Source organism: Rhinoderma darwinii, chromosome 8 (genome assembly GCF_050947455.1).
Source record: "Rhinoderma darwinii isolate aRhiDar2 chromosome 8, aRhiDar2.hap1, whole genome shotgun sequence".
Lineage (NCBI taxonomy): Eukaryota > Metazoa > Chordata > Amphibia > Anura > Rhinodermatidae > Rhinoderma > Rhinoderma darwinii.
In genome coordinates, this window is record NC_134694.1 from 118402735 (window position 1) to 118414940 (window position 12206).

The 12206-nt window shown below is 41.6% G+C and overlaps 1 protein-coding gene across 3 annotated transcripts in view; it reads left to right on the forward strand.

Moving 5' to 3' along the window:
* DIAPH2 (diaphanous related formin 2) overlaps positions 1-12206 on the forward strand; it is a 952586-nt gene that overhangs the window by 813856 nt on the left and 126524 nt on the right. The gene's annotated exons all lie outside the window — the stretch shown is intronic.

Genomic DNA, 12206 nt, shown 5'->3' on the forward strand with positions numbered 1-12206 from the left:
TTGTACGACTTTCCTTATGGTCAGTAGGAGTTGCACGAGTCGCTGTTAGGGTTTAATGAATTATCCGGGCCTTATAATTACAAGAGCCGTATGATTGAGGAGAGCATTGCACATTTACTAGGGGAGACATTGTGTCTTGTAGGTTGTGACTGCGCCGAGCTCCAGGGGACTCTGTGGGATGATAGATTAAAGATTACACAATGTATCTGTGTGGGAGGAAAGGAAGTAATGAAGCCAGGGGTGACTGCAAGATATCCCAGCAAATTACCATGCATGAGCTGTAAACGTCCCATCAATATCCAGCGTCTGGTGCTGATAATGCGGCGCTATATAGAATATTTGGTGTCTACTGAGGCTGACACTAATGCTGCGCTATGTAGTGCAGGTGCTGGTCTGACAAGGGGTTAAAAAATAGCAATGCGTTGTTAGTGGGAATACCATTATTTACACACAGTATAGGGTCACAAAAGGGTAACCAAACTTTTTAAAAACTTTTGACATGTCAGAAGTTTTGATGGGTGGGGGTCTGAGCACTGAGACCCCTAACGATCACTAAAACATAGAAGACACACACACACACACACACACACACACACACACACACACACACACACACACACACACACACACACACACACCTTATCTGAAACACTCTGTGCTGCTGCTTTCACTATGTAACTACTAGATCATGATATCCAAGTTGTTCCATTTACTGTCCCTGTGACATGCAAATTTGTGCCCACGGCAATAATATTTAGTTTACACATCCCTGGTATTTACCAGATCAGACCATCTTTCTCTCCTAAGGGATGGCATAGAAGGTGAGGAAGGGTAAAAAAAATGCCATCCAGCAAAAGATTAGGTAGGGCTGGCCAGGCATATGACTGTGTGCTGGATATTGATAGTGGTGCCAACAAGCCACTCTGCTTCGTCCAGAGTATTTAGATACAGGGCTAGGGCGGTAAACTCCATGTTTGGCCCAGGTATTGAAGAGCCAAGCTACATCTCTGCCAACCAATACCAAAGTGTGCCTTTCAATTTTTGCTAAGGACCCCCCTCTCTAGCTACAGAAGTGCAGGTCAAACCCAAGTCTTGTCCCCCCAATATGCTAAAATACCTGCCTCTACTTATATGTATCCTCCGTCTGCCACATAATAACACAATGTATCCGATCAATAGAAAATAATCTGCAGGCGTTTGTCTGCAAATCAACATTTGTGATCCAGAAAGAGAAGAAGTTTGTGTTTGTTTCCATATTGAGAAAACATCTATTGTCATAAGTTTTTCGGTGGCTGCGTCTGTTTGTCTAACGATGACCTTCTACTTTCTATCTCAAAGATTAAGTCTCGATAAAAAAAATGAAATTATAGTGTTTCCACAAGTTGTGACTCTGCCCAGCTGCAACGCTATACAATTCGCAACAAAATCTCTTTTCAATAGAGTTCCAGTGAATCGCTTCCCCCTGTGTGTTCTGTCTACAGATGCTGGAGCAGAAAACATCTCTTAATTATAATGATATTTGTGTGAGTTGATGGTGACTGGGCCTTTGTAATCATTTATTACTATAAATAGTGAGGAGCTGCATACACTGTGCGAAGACTTTTGTAGAAGTGAATCTGACGATGGATATATAAACCTCTTTGTGAAGATGTCCAAAAAACACCATTATAATGATAAGCTAGTAAAACAATCTGCAGCCTTCACTTCCTCAAAGTACCAATAGGGGGTGGTAGACTGTATGCCAATGTTTTGCCCTGCCTATCATTTAGTCCAATTAGAGGAGCCAAGAGCCCATTTGACCACCTCAAGCTCGTTTCAAGCCTGAAGAGTCTAAGCAGAGGAGAAATCTTATACATCTTGGTGGCCACCAAAGATAGTAGAGATGTAGCAGAGTTTATTTTATCATCGGTTTCTTTTATGGACCTTGTTAACCGGATTAACCTGCAGCCCCCGAGGAAAACAACACCATTTGTTGTGTCGATTTTACTCTTGAAAGCTCAGCTTCTTATGGGATTGCTTTTCTGTTGCCCACTCATCCACAGGGTCACCCTCTCTAACTCTTAGGTCTTCCCCAGGGTCAATTACAGTGAAAACTGGTTTGGACATGGAGTTGAGATCTACAGGTAATAAAACATTAGGACTGCTTCCAGGGGTGACCTCCAGTGTACTAAAGATGTACCAAACATGAAACTGAGGCGTGTAGTGGACCTCTACCAGGGATAACCTCCACTGAACTCCACACGTACCAGAGCTGAACCTTCCTAGTAAAGGAAAATTTAACTTCTGGTGCTCGAAATACGTACCAGACATGGTATTAAACACAGATATGGAAATGATTGAAGACCATGAAGAACTCTACCAGGAGCAATCTCTGGTGCACTATAGATATGTAAGACGAAGTATCGGCAAAGACCACAGGATTAGTTGCAATGATGGCCGAGGCCCAGTTGATATGCAATTAAAATATATTTTTACGTAAGTATGGTAACCGTTAACAGTTCTGTACTAGGCCGGTGGTATACAGATCGGCCACAAGGAGGTGCAACAGTTCTCCGATAGAGCGGCATTGTCCATTTAACGTTTCCAATGCCAAATACAAATGGTGGCATTGCGGGCAATGGTGGCTCACCAACTTCTCTTGGCTCCTAGGACAGCTTTCAACTCCTTCCTGTTTTGTAAACACTATTGTGGGTTGGCCCCAGGCAGACACCAGCCACCAAACAGCAGCCTTTTTTACGGAAGGCCCGGCTATCTCAACAGTCTCCACTTGTAGGGGGTCTCCCTGGCATCTCCACCTGCCATCAATGGACCCTTTTCAGCTCCAGAGTCTCTCCACATCTGATGCTCACCAGTGCCCACAGGTTCCTGCTGCACTAAGGGCTGTTGTTTGGGCACTAGACACCGATAGGTGGGAACAGCCGCCTTTTATCACTTAAGAGCTGACCCAGTGTGAGGTGCGCATCATCCTTATACTGTTTGGCACTCCCTATGCTATTTGGCACTCCCTATGCTGTTTGCACACTAATGACACATCAAAGATGGCACTTGGGCCGGTTCTCACAGCTCTTGAAATAGACAATGTAAGCCACCATTGCCTGAACAGTATTAAGTAGCAGTGAGCATTGCTGGCTTGAGGACCTGCACAGTTCAAAACATGTGACCACAGGTTCTGTGCAAATAATACATAATAAGGCAGCCTGGCCACAAGGTGGCAGCATAGAAGTGGAAATATATACACAATACATAAAACATTAGCATTGATCTAACTCCTGGCTTAAACCTGTAGGAAATAAAATGTTAACATAACCATAAATTTGTACATTTCAAGAGACAGCAGCATATCTCTGGAGAGGTCTTCTCCAAACCACTAGACATGGAACTGAACCTTAATGGTAAGAGAAAATCTAGACTTCTACCAGGGGAAACATCCCCCAAACTCCTCAAGTACCAGACATGGAGCTGAACCTTACTATACCTGAACCCTACTAGTGGAAGAAAGTGTAGGCTGCTCCCAGGAGTAACCTCCGATGCACTATAGATGTACCAGACATGGAACTGAAAGCTAGGGATGGAACTGAACCCTACTGGTAAAAGAAAATGTAGACCTGTACCAGCGGTAACATCCCCTGAACTCCACAATTACCAGACATGGACTAAACCTATAAATGAACCCTACTAGTAAAATAAAATGTAGGCTGCTCCCAGGTGTATCCTCCAGTGCACTATACCGTAGATGTACAGACATGGAACTGAGAACTAGGCATGGAACTGAACCCTACCGGTAAAAAAAAAAAATGTACACATCTACCGAGGGTAACCTCCCCTGAACTCCATAATTACTAGACATGGACTAACCCTACTGTAAATGAATGCTACTAGTAAAAGAAAATGTAGGCTGCTCCCAGGTGTAACCTCCAGTGCACTATAGATATACCAGACATGGAACTGAAAACTAGACATGGAGCTGAACCCTAATGTTAAAAGAAAATGTAGACCTCTACCAGGGTAACCTCCCCTGTACTCTGCACGTACCAGACATGGAGCTGAACCTTACTGTAACTGATCCCTGCTGGTAAAAGCAAGTGTAGACTGCTCCCAGGTGTAACCTCCAGTGCACTATAGATGTACTAGCCATGGAACTGAGAACTAGACATGGAACTGAACCCTACTGTAAATGAACCCTACTAGTAAAATAAAATGTAGGCTGCTCCTAGGTGTAACCCATAGTGCACTATAGATGTGCCAGACATGGAACTGAAAACTAGACATGGAATTGAACCGTACTGATCAATGAAAATGTAGACCTCTACCAGGGGTAACATCCCCCGAACTCCACAAGTACCAGGCATGGAGCTGAACCCTACTGCTTAGGTATCGGCTAGAACTAGAAGATAAAATGTGCTCTCACTGTTCTTTTCTTTCCAATATTCCAAACTATGTAATTTGTGGCAGGTAGAGAGATTTTATGAGCTCGGATCTCTCTTTGTCTCTTGTTTCCCCCTCGTGATTTGAATACTTAGGAAAACAAATCAATGAAATCTCTGTATTATTTATATAATATCTTTATTTTATTGCCGTCCTCGGTGCACCTGGATTACTAATGTTCGCTCTAGGTTCATACATCAGCCCCTCTGCACCGAATGACTGTGTTTTTTTCTTTTGTTTTGTTTTTTTAATATTCCACGCATTGCATTAAGTCTAAACTAGGAAATACCTGCAAATGGTTTCTGTCTGCTGGAAATACAATCAGCAATTTCCCTTTAATATTTATATTTGCAATAAAATGCGTGTGACCTTTTGGTCATTTCAAGTGAAAAAAGAAAGCTTCCCAAAGGCAAAATAGATGCATTAAATAATACATTATTGAATAGATTTCAGGGCTGCCTTATTGAATCCTGACCAAAGTTCAGCAGCAAAGAGATAGAAAAATGTCTTCATAAAAAGTCATTTCTTTACCTAGCTTAAATATGACATAAAGGTTTTAGATGGGGTACTAAAGAGAGTGCACTCGCTGGTCACCTGAGGAGGAACTTTCATTAGTCTCATAAACCCACTTCATTCTAATGTCTTGTATTATTGCATTTACGGCATAATGAGTGGAATAAGGGAGTGGAAATTTTTGTTTTAATACCCAATTTAACCTTATAATTTTTGTTTCCCAATAAAGAAGTTGACATAGTAATTGGCTTCATATTGAATGGTGTGATGTAATATTGTATGGACACTGTTATAGCTGGTACTATTAATTATTATTACATACACTGAATACATATTTTATACTACATTATTTTTGCATTGATTTTTTACAACTCTGTGTTGTATAAAGAGTAACTTTTTTTCAACCAATGATCAGCCATATTTTTTCCCGTCGTTCAGCCACAAATACAGAATTAATTTTGGTAAATGTAACTACAGACATAGAGAAAAAAAGAAGAGGCTGCATATTGTTTAGGGCTGAATTATAGGGTATTAGCACATTATATGTTTATCTGTATTATGTGTTTGAAATATAGACCGAAAACAAAAATATTGTCGCGCAAATAATTTCCTAATTAGGAGCTTTCACATTCAAACAATATGGAAATGAAATGAGCTCATATGTATGAAGAGCAGGAGCTACAGAAGGAGCATATTCTGTCTTCAGAAAAGAGGCAAAGAAAAGAAATTGGTATCATTGCCCTTATTAACAACCGAAGAGAACAACCTAGAAAATTGCTGCAATAAAAATTCGGGACCACAAATTGCAATACTTCATTGATATAGATAAACAGACACATCAGCAGCACTAACACAGGCAGTGTACAGTACAGATGTAGAAAACACAAATTGTGCCCTTGCATTATGGGGGCTCAGCTAAATGGTTAGGAGTGTGTCTGTCAACAAGTGTACTCCGGATCAGTACAGGATAAATAATGTATGTATACAGTAATTCCACCAGCAGAATAGTGAGTGCAGCTCTGGAGTATAATACAGGATGTAACTCAGGATCAGTACAGGATAAATAATGTAATGTATGTACACAGTGACTCCCCCAGCAGAATAGTGAGTGCAGCTCTGGAGTATAATACAGGATGTCACTCAGGATCAGTACAGGATAAGTAATGTATGTACACAGTGACTCCACCAGCAGAATAGTGAGTGCAGCTCTGGAGTATAATACAGGATGTAACTCAGGATCAGTACAGGATAAATAATGTAATGTATGTACACAGTGACTCCCCCAGCAGAATAGTGAGTGCAGCTCTGGAGTATAATACAGGATGTAACTCAGGATCAGTACAGGATAAGTAATGTATGTACACAGTGACTCCACCAGCAGAATAGTGAGTGCAGCTCTGGAGTATAATACAGGATGTCACTTAGGTTCAGTACACGATAAGTAATGTAATGTATGTACACAGTGACTGCACCAGCAGAATAGTTAATGCAGCTCCGGAGTATAATACAGGATATAACTCAGGATCAGTACAGGACAAGTAATGTAATGTATGTACACAGTGACTCCACCAGCAGCAGATTAGTGAGTGCAGCTCTGGAGTATAATACAGGATGTAACTCAGGATCAGTACAGGATAAGTAATGTAATGTATGTACACAGTGACTCCACCAGCAGAATAGTGAGTGCAGCTCTGGAGTATAATACAGGATGTAACTCAGGATCAGTACAAGATAAGTAATGTAATATATGTACACATTGACCCCACCAGCAGAATAGTGAGTGCAGCTCTGGAGTATAATACTGGATGTAACTCAGGATCAGTACAGGATAAGTAATGTAATGTATATACACAGTGACTCCACCAGCAGAATAGTGAGGGCAGCTCTGGAGTATAATACAGATTATAAATCAGGATCAGTACAAGATAAGTAATGTAATGTATGTACACAGTGACTCCACCAGCAGAATAGTGAGGGCAGCTCTGGAGTATAATACAGATTATAAATCAGGATCAGTACAAGATAAGTAATGTAATGTATGTACACAGTGACAACTTTATCTACTGTAACTCTGTATGTAAATTACAACATGGTACTCACATGTTTTCCCTGAACCATTGTTTTTTTTATTTATCATCTTATAGTTATTCTGATTTTAGTTTATTATCTTGACCAAAAAGAAAAAAATTATGATTGACAGTTCCAAGCACGGGGACTATAAAGTTCAGTTTCCTAAATAAATAAACTATGAAATCTGCCTCTGAGGTCTCTGAAAATAATATTGTGAGCTTCTTGTGTGACTATAAAGACGGCAGATGGCCGAGTCCCAGAAATATACTAGAATGGAGGCCGTGATTTCATTATTTCATTATCTGCTATAAGAACGCTTTACGTTGATTGGCCACAGTGGATGCATTACCTCGACTGCCAACTGTCCCTAATTTCCAGGGACCAACCCTAAATTTTAAGTAACATATTTGTTGCCTGTGCTGCTCATTACTCCGATTCTGAAAGCCTCTGTTTTTCTATTTTTTATTTTTTTTTTAATAATTTTTTTTATTTACACATATTAATCAGAGCCGCTATCTCAAGTAGATCACTGGATCTCTGTGTCCCTGTGATCTAGATCAAAGATCCTTAGCAAGTTACATTGTTACCACTGGCTGATTATCTTTGTCTTCCAGCAGATGGGGACAGGCACCTTCTGGTTATTTCATATGTTTATTGATATAGTACCAACATATTTTGCAGCGCTGTCCGGAAGGTGTCATCGCGCTGGGTGAGAATTATCAAAACTGGTGAAAAGGAAAAGTGGCGTAGTTGCTCATGGCAACTAATCAGGATGCCTCGAAATAAATAGGTGTAATCTGATTGGTTACTATAAGCCAGTGATGGGAAACCTTTTTTTCTGCCAAGGGCCATTTGGATATTTATAATATCATTAGCGGGCCATAGAAAATGATCAACTTAAAAATGACCCTGCTATATTTGGTCAAACGTTTAATGAACTCCCCCCTAATGTGATGGCTGGAACTGCTTCTCTGTGGTGCGGCGTGTGACGTTCGCCGGTATTGATGATGTTGGGTCGGTCGGTCTGGAGCGCAGTCGACCCTTTTGCAATAGTAAGTTTTGAAAAGAACTCGCAGCAGTAAGTCATTCCGACTTACTTAAAGGGGTTTTCCCATGAGGGACATTTATGACATATCCACAGGATATGTCAGATAGACGGGGGTCCCACCTCTGGGACCAGCACCTACCTCTAGAATGGTGCCCCCTAAATGGCGCCCTGGAAATCAGCCAGAACACAGAGAGGTAGAAGGGGGTTCTACCTCTCTGTGTTCTGGCTGATTTCCGACCATGAAGAAGAAAACCGTAGCTCGCTGAGCTGCGCTGTTTCCGTAATTCCCATAGTAGTGAATGGCAGTTACGGAAGCAGCGTAGCATGCGAGTTACGCTGTTTCCATAACCACTATTCAGTTCTATTGGACTTATGGAAACAGCGCAGCTCAGCGAGCTACGCTGTTTCCTTCTTCATGGTCGGAAATCACAAGCTTCAGCCACAACATAAAAAGGTAGAACAGTGTTTAGGAGGCCCCGTTCAAGAGATAGATCTGGGACCCAGATCCAGAAGTGGAACACGCATATATCGGACATTTATGATATATCCTATGGATATATCATAAATGTCCTTGACGAAAAAAACAAACTTTAAGTCACCTGGACCTCACTTCGAGTAAGTAGGGCGGGCGGACGGAGCCAAGTAGGGAATGACACAGTGGCAGCGGCGTTCAGAGTGAGGTTGTGATGGGAGTGGACCAGTCCGGTCACCTGACCTCGCTTCACTGACTCAGGTCAGGTGACCGGACTGGTCTGCTCTTGGACCGGCACGCACGACCTCACTCAGACCGCAGCTGCCGCCGCCACGCTTCGCACCGTACGCCCTTCTCCTGCTCCTAAATGTGAATGAGAAGGACGGACGGTGCCAAGTAAAAAAAACTCTACAAGTGTCAATGTGTGTTGCATTATTTGATGACGTTTTTTTTCCGAATAAATCATGTGCTGCAAAAATATTTTTTTGCATCATATGATCTTTGAATCACGTGATTTGCTATGTGAAAAATGCGATCTTAAAAAATTGCAGGTAGTACAACACACTGTTTGCCAAAAACAGCTCCACAAACGTCATAAAAAACCGCATGTACAATTTTACAAAAACAAATTCTTTTTGGCGGGGGCAAGGGGTTGGCTGCAAAAAATCGCCACACAAAAAAATGTGTGTGAAGGTAGCTGAAGAAGGTTAATAATAAACAATGTTTCTTCTGTAAATAAGTTTGTTTTTCTATTGACGCATTACGGTCTGGTTTGATATTGTCGTGTAATGCATCCATTACACGTGATATAGAATAGAGTGCGGAGGGTCCTCACATCGCAGTATCCGTGAATACCTCGGCTCTGTCAGGAGCTCCACACACTAAATTAATATTTTAGTTTCCCATTTTCTCGGACGAAACATATAATCACAAACTATCAGTGTCCTGTGGCTGCCTGGAAATGAGAATACAGCAGGCCCTGGAAAATGATGCTGCGCTTTGGGCTGAGCTCATCCAAAGGCCTGTCCACTCGAAGAAGCCATCACGCAAAAGAAAAAAAATCATTATCTGGAATAGCCTGGGGTCCGTGACTCCTTGATTCCTTTTTAACGATACGGCCATATGATGGTATAGATCACTGAAGTTATTCTATTAAATTGTATTAGAAGTGATGAATGTTTGGAGACAGTTTAAGAAAAAACATTCAATGTGATGGCTTTACCTCTAGGGTTTATAGGAAGAAAAAAAAGAAGAAGGGGTTAAAAATAAAAAAAGAGAAAAAAACAAACAAAAAGTTTGGCAATTTTTTTCCCAAAAATTCAAAACAATTTGTACTTTAAAGAACTGGTAAATCTGAAAATGTCTTATGCAAATGGTCAAGCAGATTCGAAGCCGGTGTGAAAATATAAATATTTTATCTTCAGTCAACATGGCCGCAGCAGCGTTTTAAATCTGACGCTCGGAGGCTCAATTAAGTTGTTTATGCTATTTAGAAGTGAGCTGTAGGCCAGGATTCACTTTCAAACAACCACATGATATGGCAGCAAGTAAAGGAAATGGATAATTCTGGAGTCCTGGATCTAAGCTTTCTAGGGATTAAGGATATCTCCGTTCTTGGAATACATTTTAAAATGGTAGACGGCCATGAGCGGTTCTTGCCTCCCGCGCTGTGCGAGTGCGCAGCAGTTGGGTGGTTATCTTCTCTGTTGCAGCCATGTTATAACAGTGTTGACATGATGGTGTCTGAGGACAAGCAAGCGCTGTATTTGTACTTCTTCTGAGGGATGGAACGCGGCAAATGCCATTGTGCGGCGCTTCTTCCCAGATGAGTGCAGTTGGTCTCACAATGGATATGAACAAATCCTTTTTGTATTTGGTCAAACTTTTGAGAAAAAAATAAAAACAATATTGATGCCGTTTCTTTCCTCACTTGGGCCTAAAGTACAGGCATATACTCTAGGGCCAAACAATTATACAGGATTGTATCAAGAATGGCGCATTTACTACCACCTGGTCATAGAAACAAAATTAGTATCGTATACAAGTCAATGGAAATTGGACAACCGGCATTGTAAAGGGTAAAACAAAAAGAAAGTCAATAGGTCGGCGCTGCTCACAGGCTTCGCTTTATCTTAGGAGCGGGTGTGTCTCCGGGCGGGGGGAGGGTGTTTATATAACAGGGCACGGTGGTGCTCAGCTGAAGAGTAAGTATCGGGCTATCCATCAATACAAAGAAAAGCATAAAAGATAGAGCGGCAACTCACCATCCTGCATAAAACTCTATTTATTTCATCTCATGATATGTCCATAGACAAGGGGTGAGGGAGGATGTTCCTGGTGGGCATTGTAAAGGGGCCTACAAAGATTAAGGTTCAGATTCACTAAGACTGGCATTCCATATGCAAGCTTTAGAATGAAGACCGCTTGGGTAAGATGCGATGCCTTTTAATAAATGTGTTGCATCCTGGGCTGTCTGTGCGCCACAATGTGAAATCTAGAGAAGCTACGAGCTGCCGTAACTTTCTGCTAGAATTTACGCCAATTTCTGGCGTAAAAGTTAATCTGTCGGGAGTGGTGGTCCTAACCCCCTTTTTAAGCCACACCATCATTTTTGTAAAAGTTTTGGCCATAAAATGAAAAATGTTGCAAAGTGTTGCCAATGTGCCTAAATTTGCAACTTTTTTCCACCACTAAATTTGGGCGAACAACTTGATAAATGGTTTAAGTGGTCAGTCCATCGGATACACATTTCATCACGTATCTGTTATTTATTTAGGGTCGACATGTTCCTGTACAGAGGATGCATATTCATCATTACCGATCTTCATTATGTCCCTATTTCTCCGGGGGAAATTCAAGGGCAAATTCATTATTTTCAATAACAATCACTTTTTTTCTTTGTATAGATTTATAATTTCCCAGACACCTTAGCGTTCACGGATTGTTGACTTTTTCACTACACCTCCAGGAAGCCGAACATTGACTCTTCCTACCAGACACACAAAAATTAGGAGCACTCTTTTAGGAAACCAATTATCTCGCCCCTATGTGTCAGGACTGTCAGCAGGAGACTGGATTAGCCACAGGAACCTCGCAGAAACACAAGGATACCACACGAATACCATGCATATATGTTCATAATTTAACAACACGGTGGACCAACTGCAACTTTTACTCATTATAATGTTGCCCGTTGTCAGAAGAGGGGCATGGTGCCATCACCAATTCGACCCAGACCCTTAGGGGATCAATATGTTTTAGAGATACATAAAATTAGGGCATAGAAAACTTTGTAAAAAAGTCTTCATTGCGCCGAGCAGCTGAAAAGAAGAAAGTTATGAAAATGTGAGGGGATAAATCAGAGAGGTCTCCTACTGTGCCCATGCCCGGAGCTGCTGAGGGATCTTGGCACTGCACCGGCGATTCCCTCTTGCTAAGGCTTCTGTTTGATGCTTACCACCGGATGTGTGCAGCTTTAAGACTGGAGGGCTCATTACCTTCCCCAACAAAAGATGTCACTCCGAGAAGGCAGCTGAGGGAATAAGGATTGTTAGCAATGAAAGTGTGGGACCTACAGCATCAACCCCCTACTGTCACAGCTGCTGTGCTACACTGCAAAGCCAAATCTTCATCTCTCACGGACAGAAGGAAAGATTTACGGGGCTCTATATTTCATTC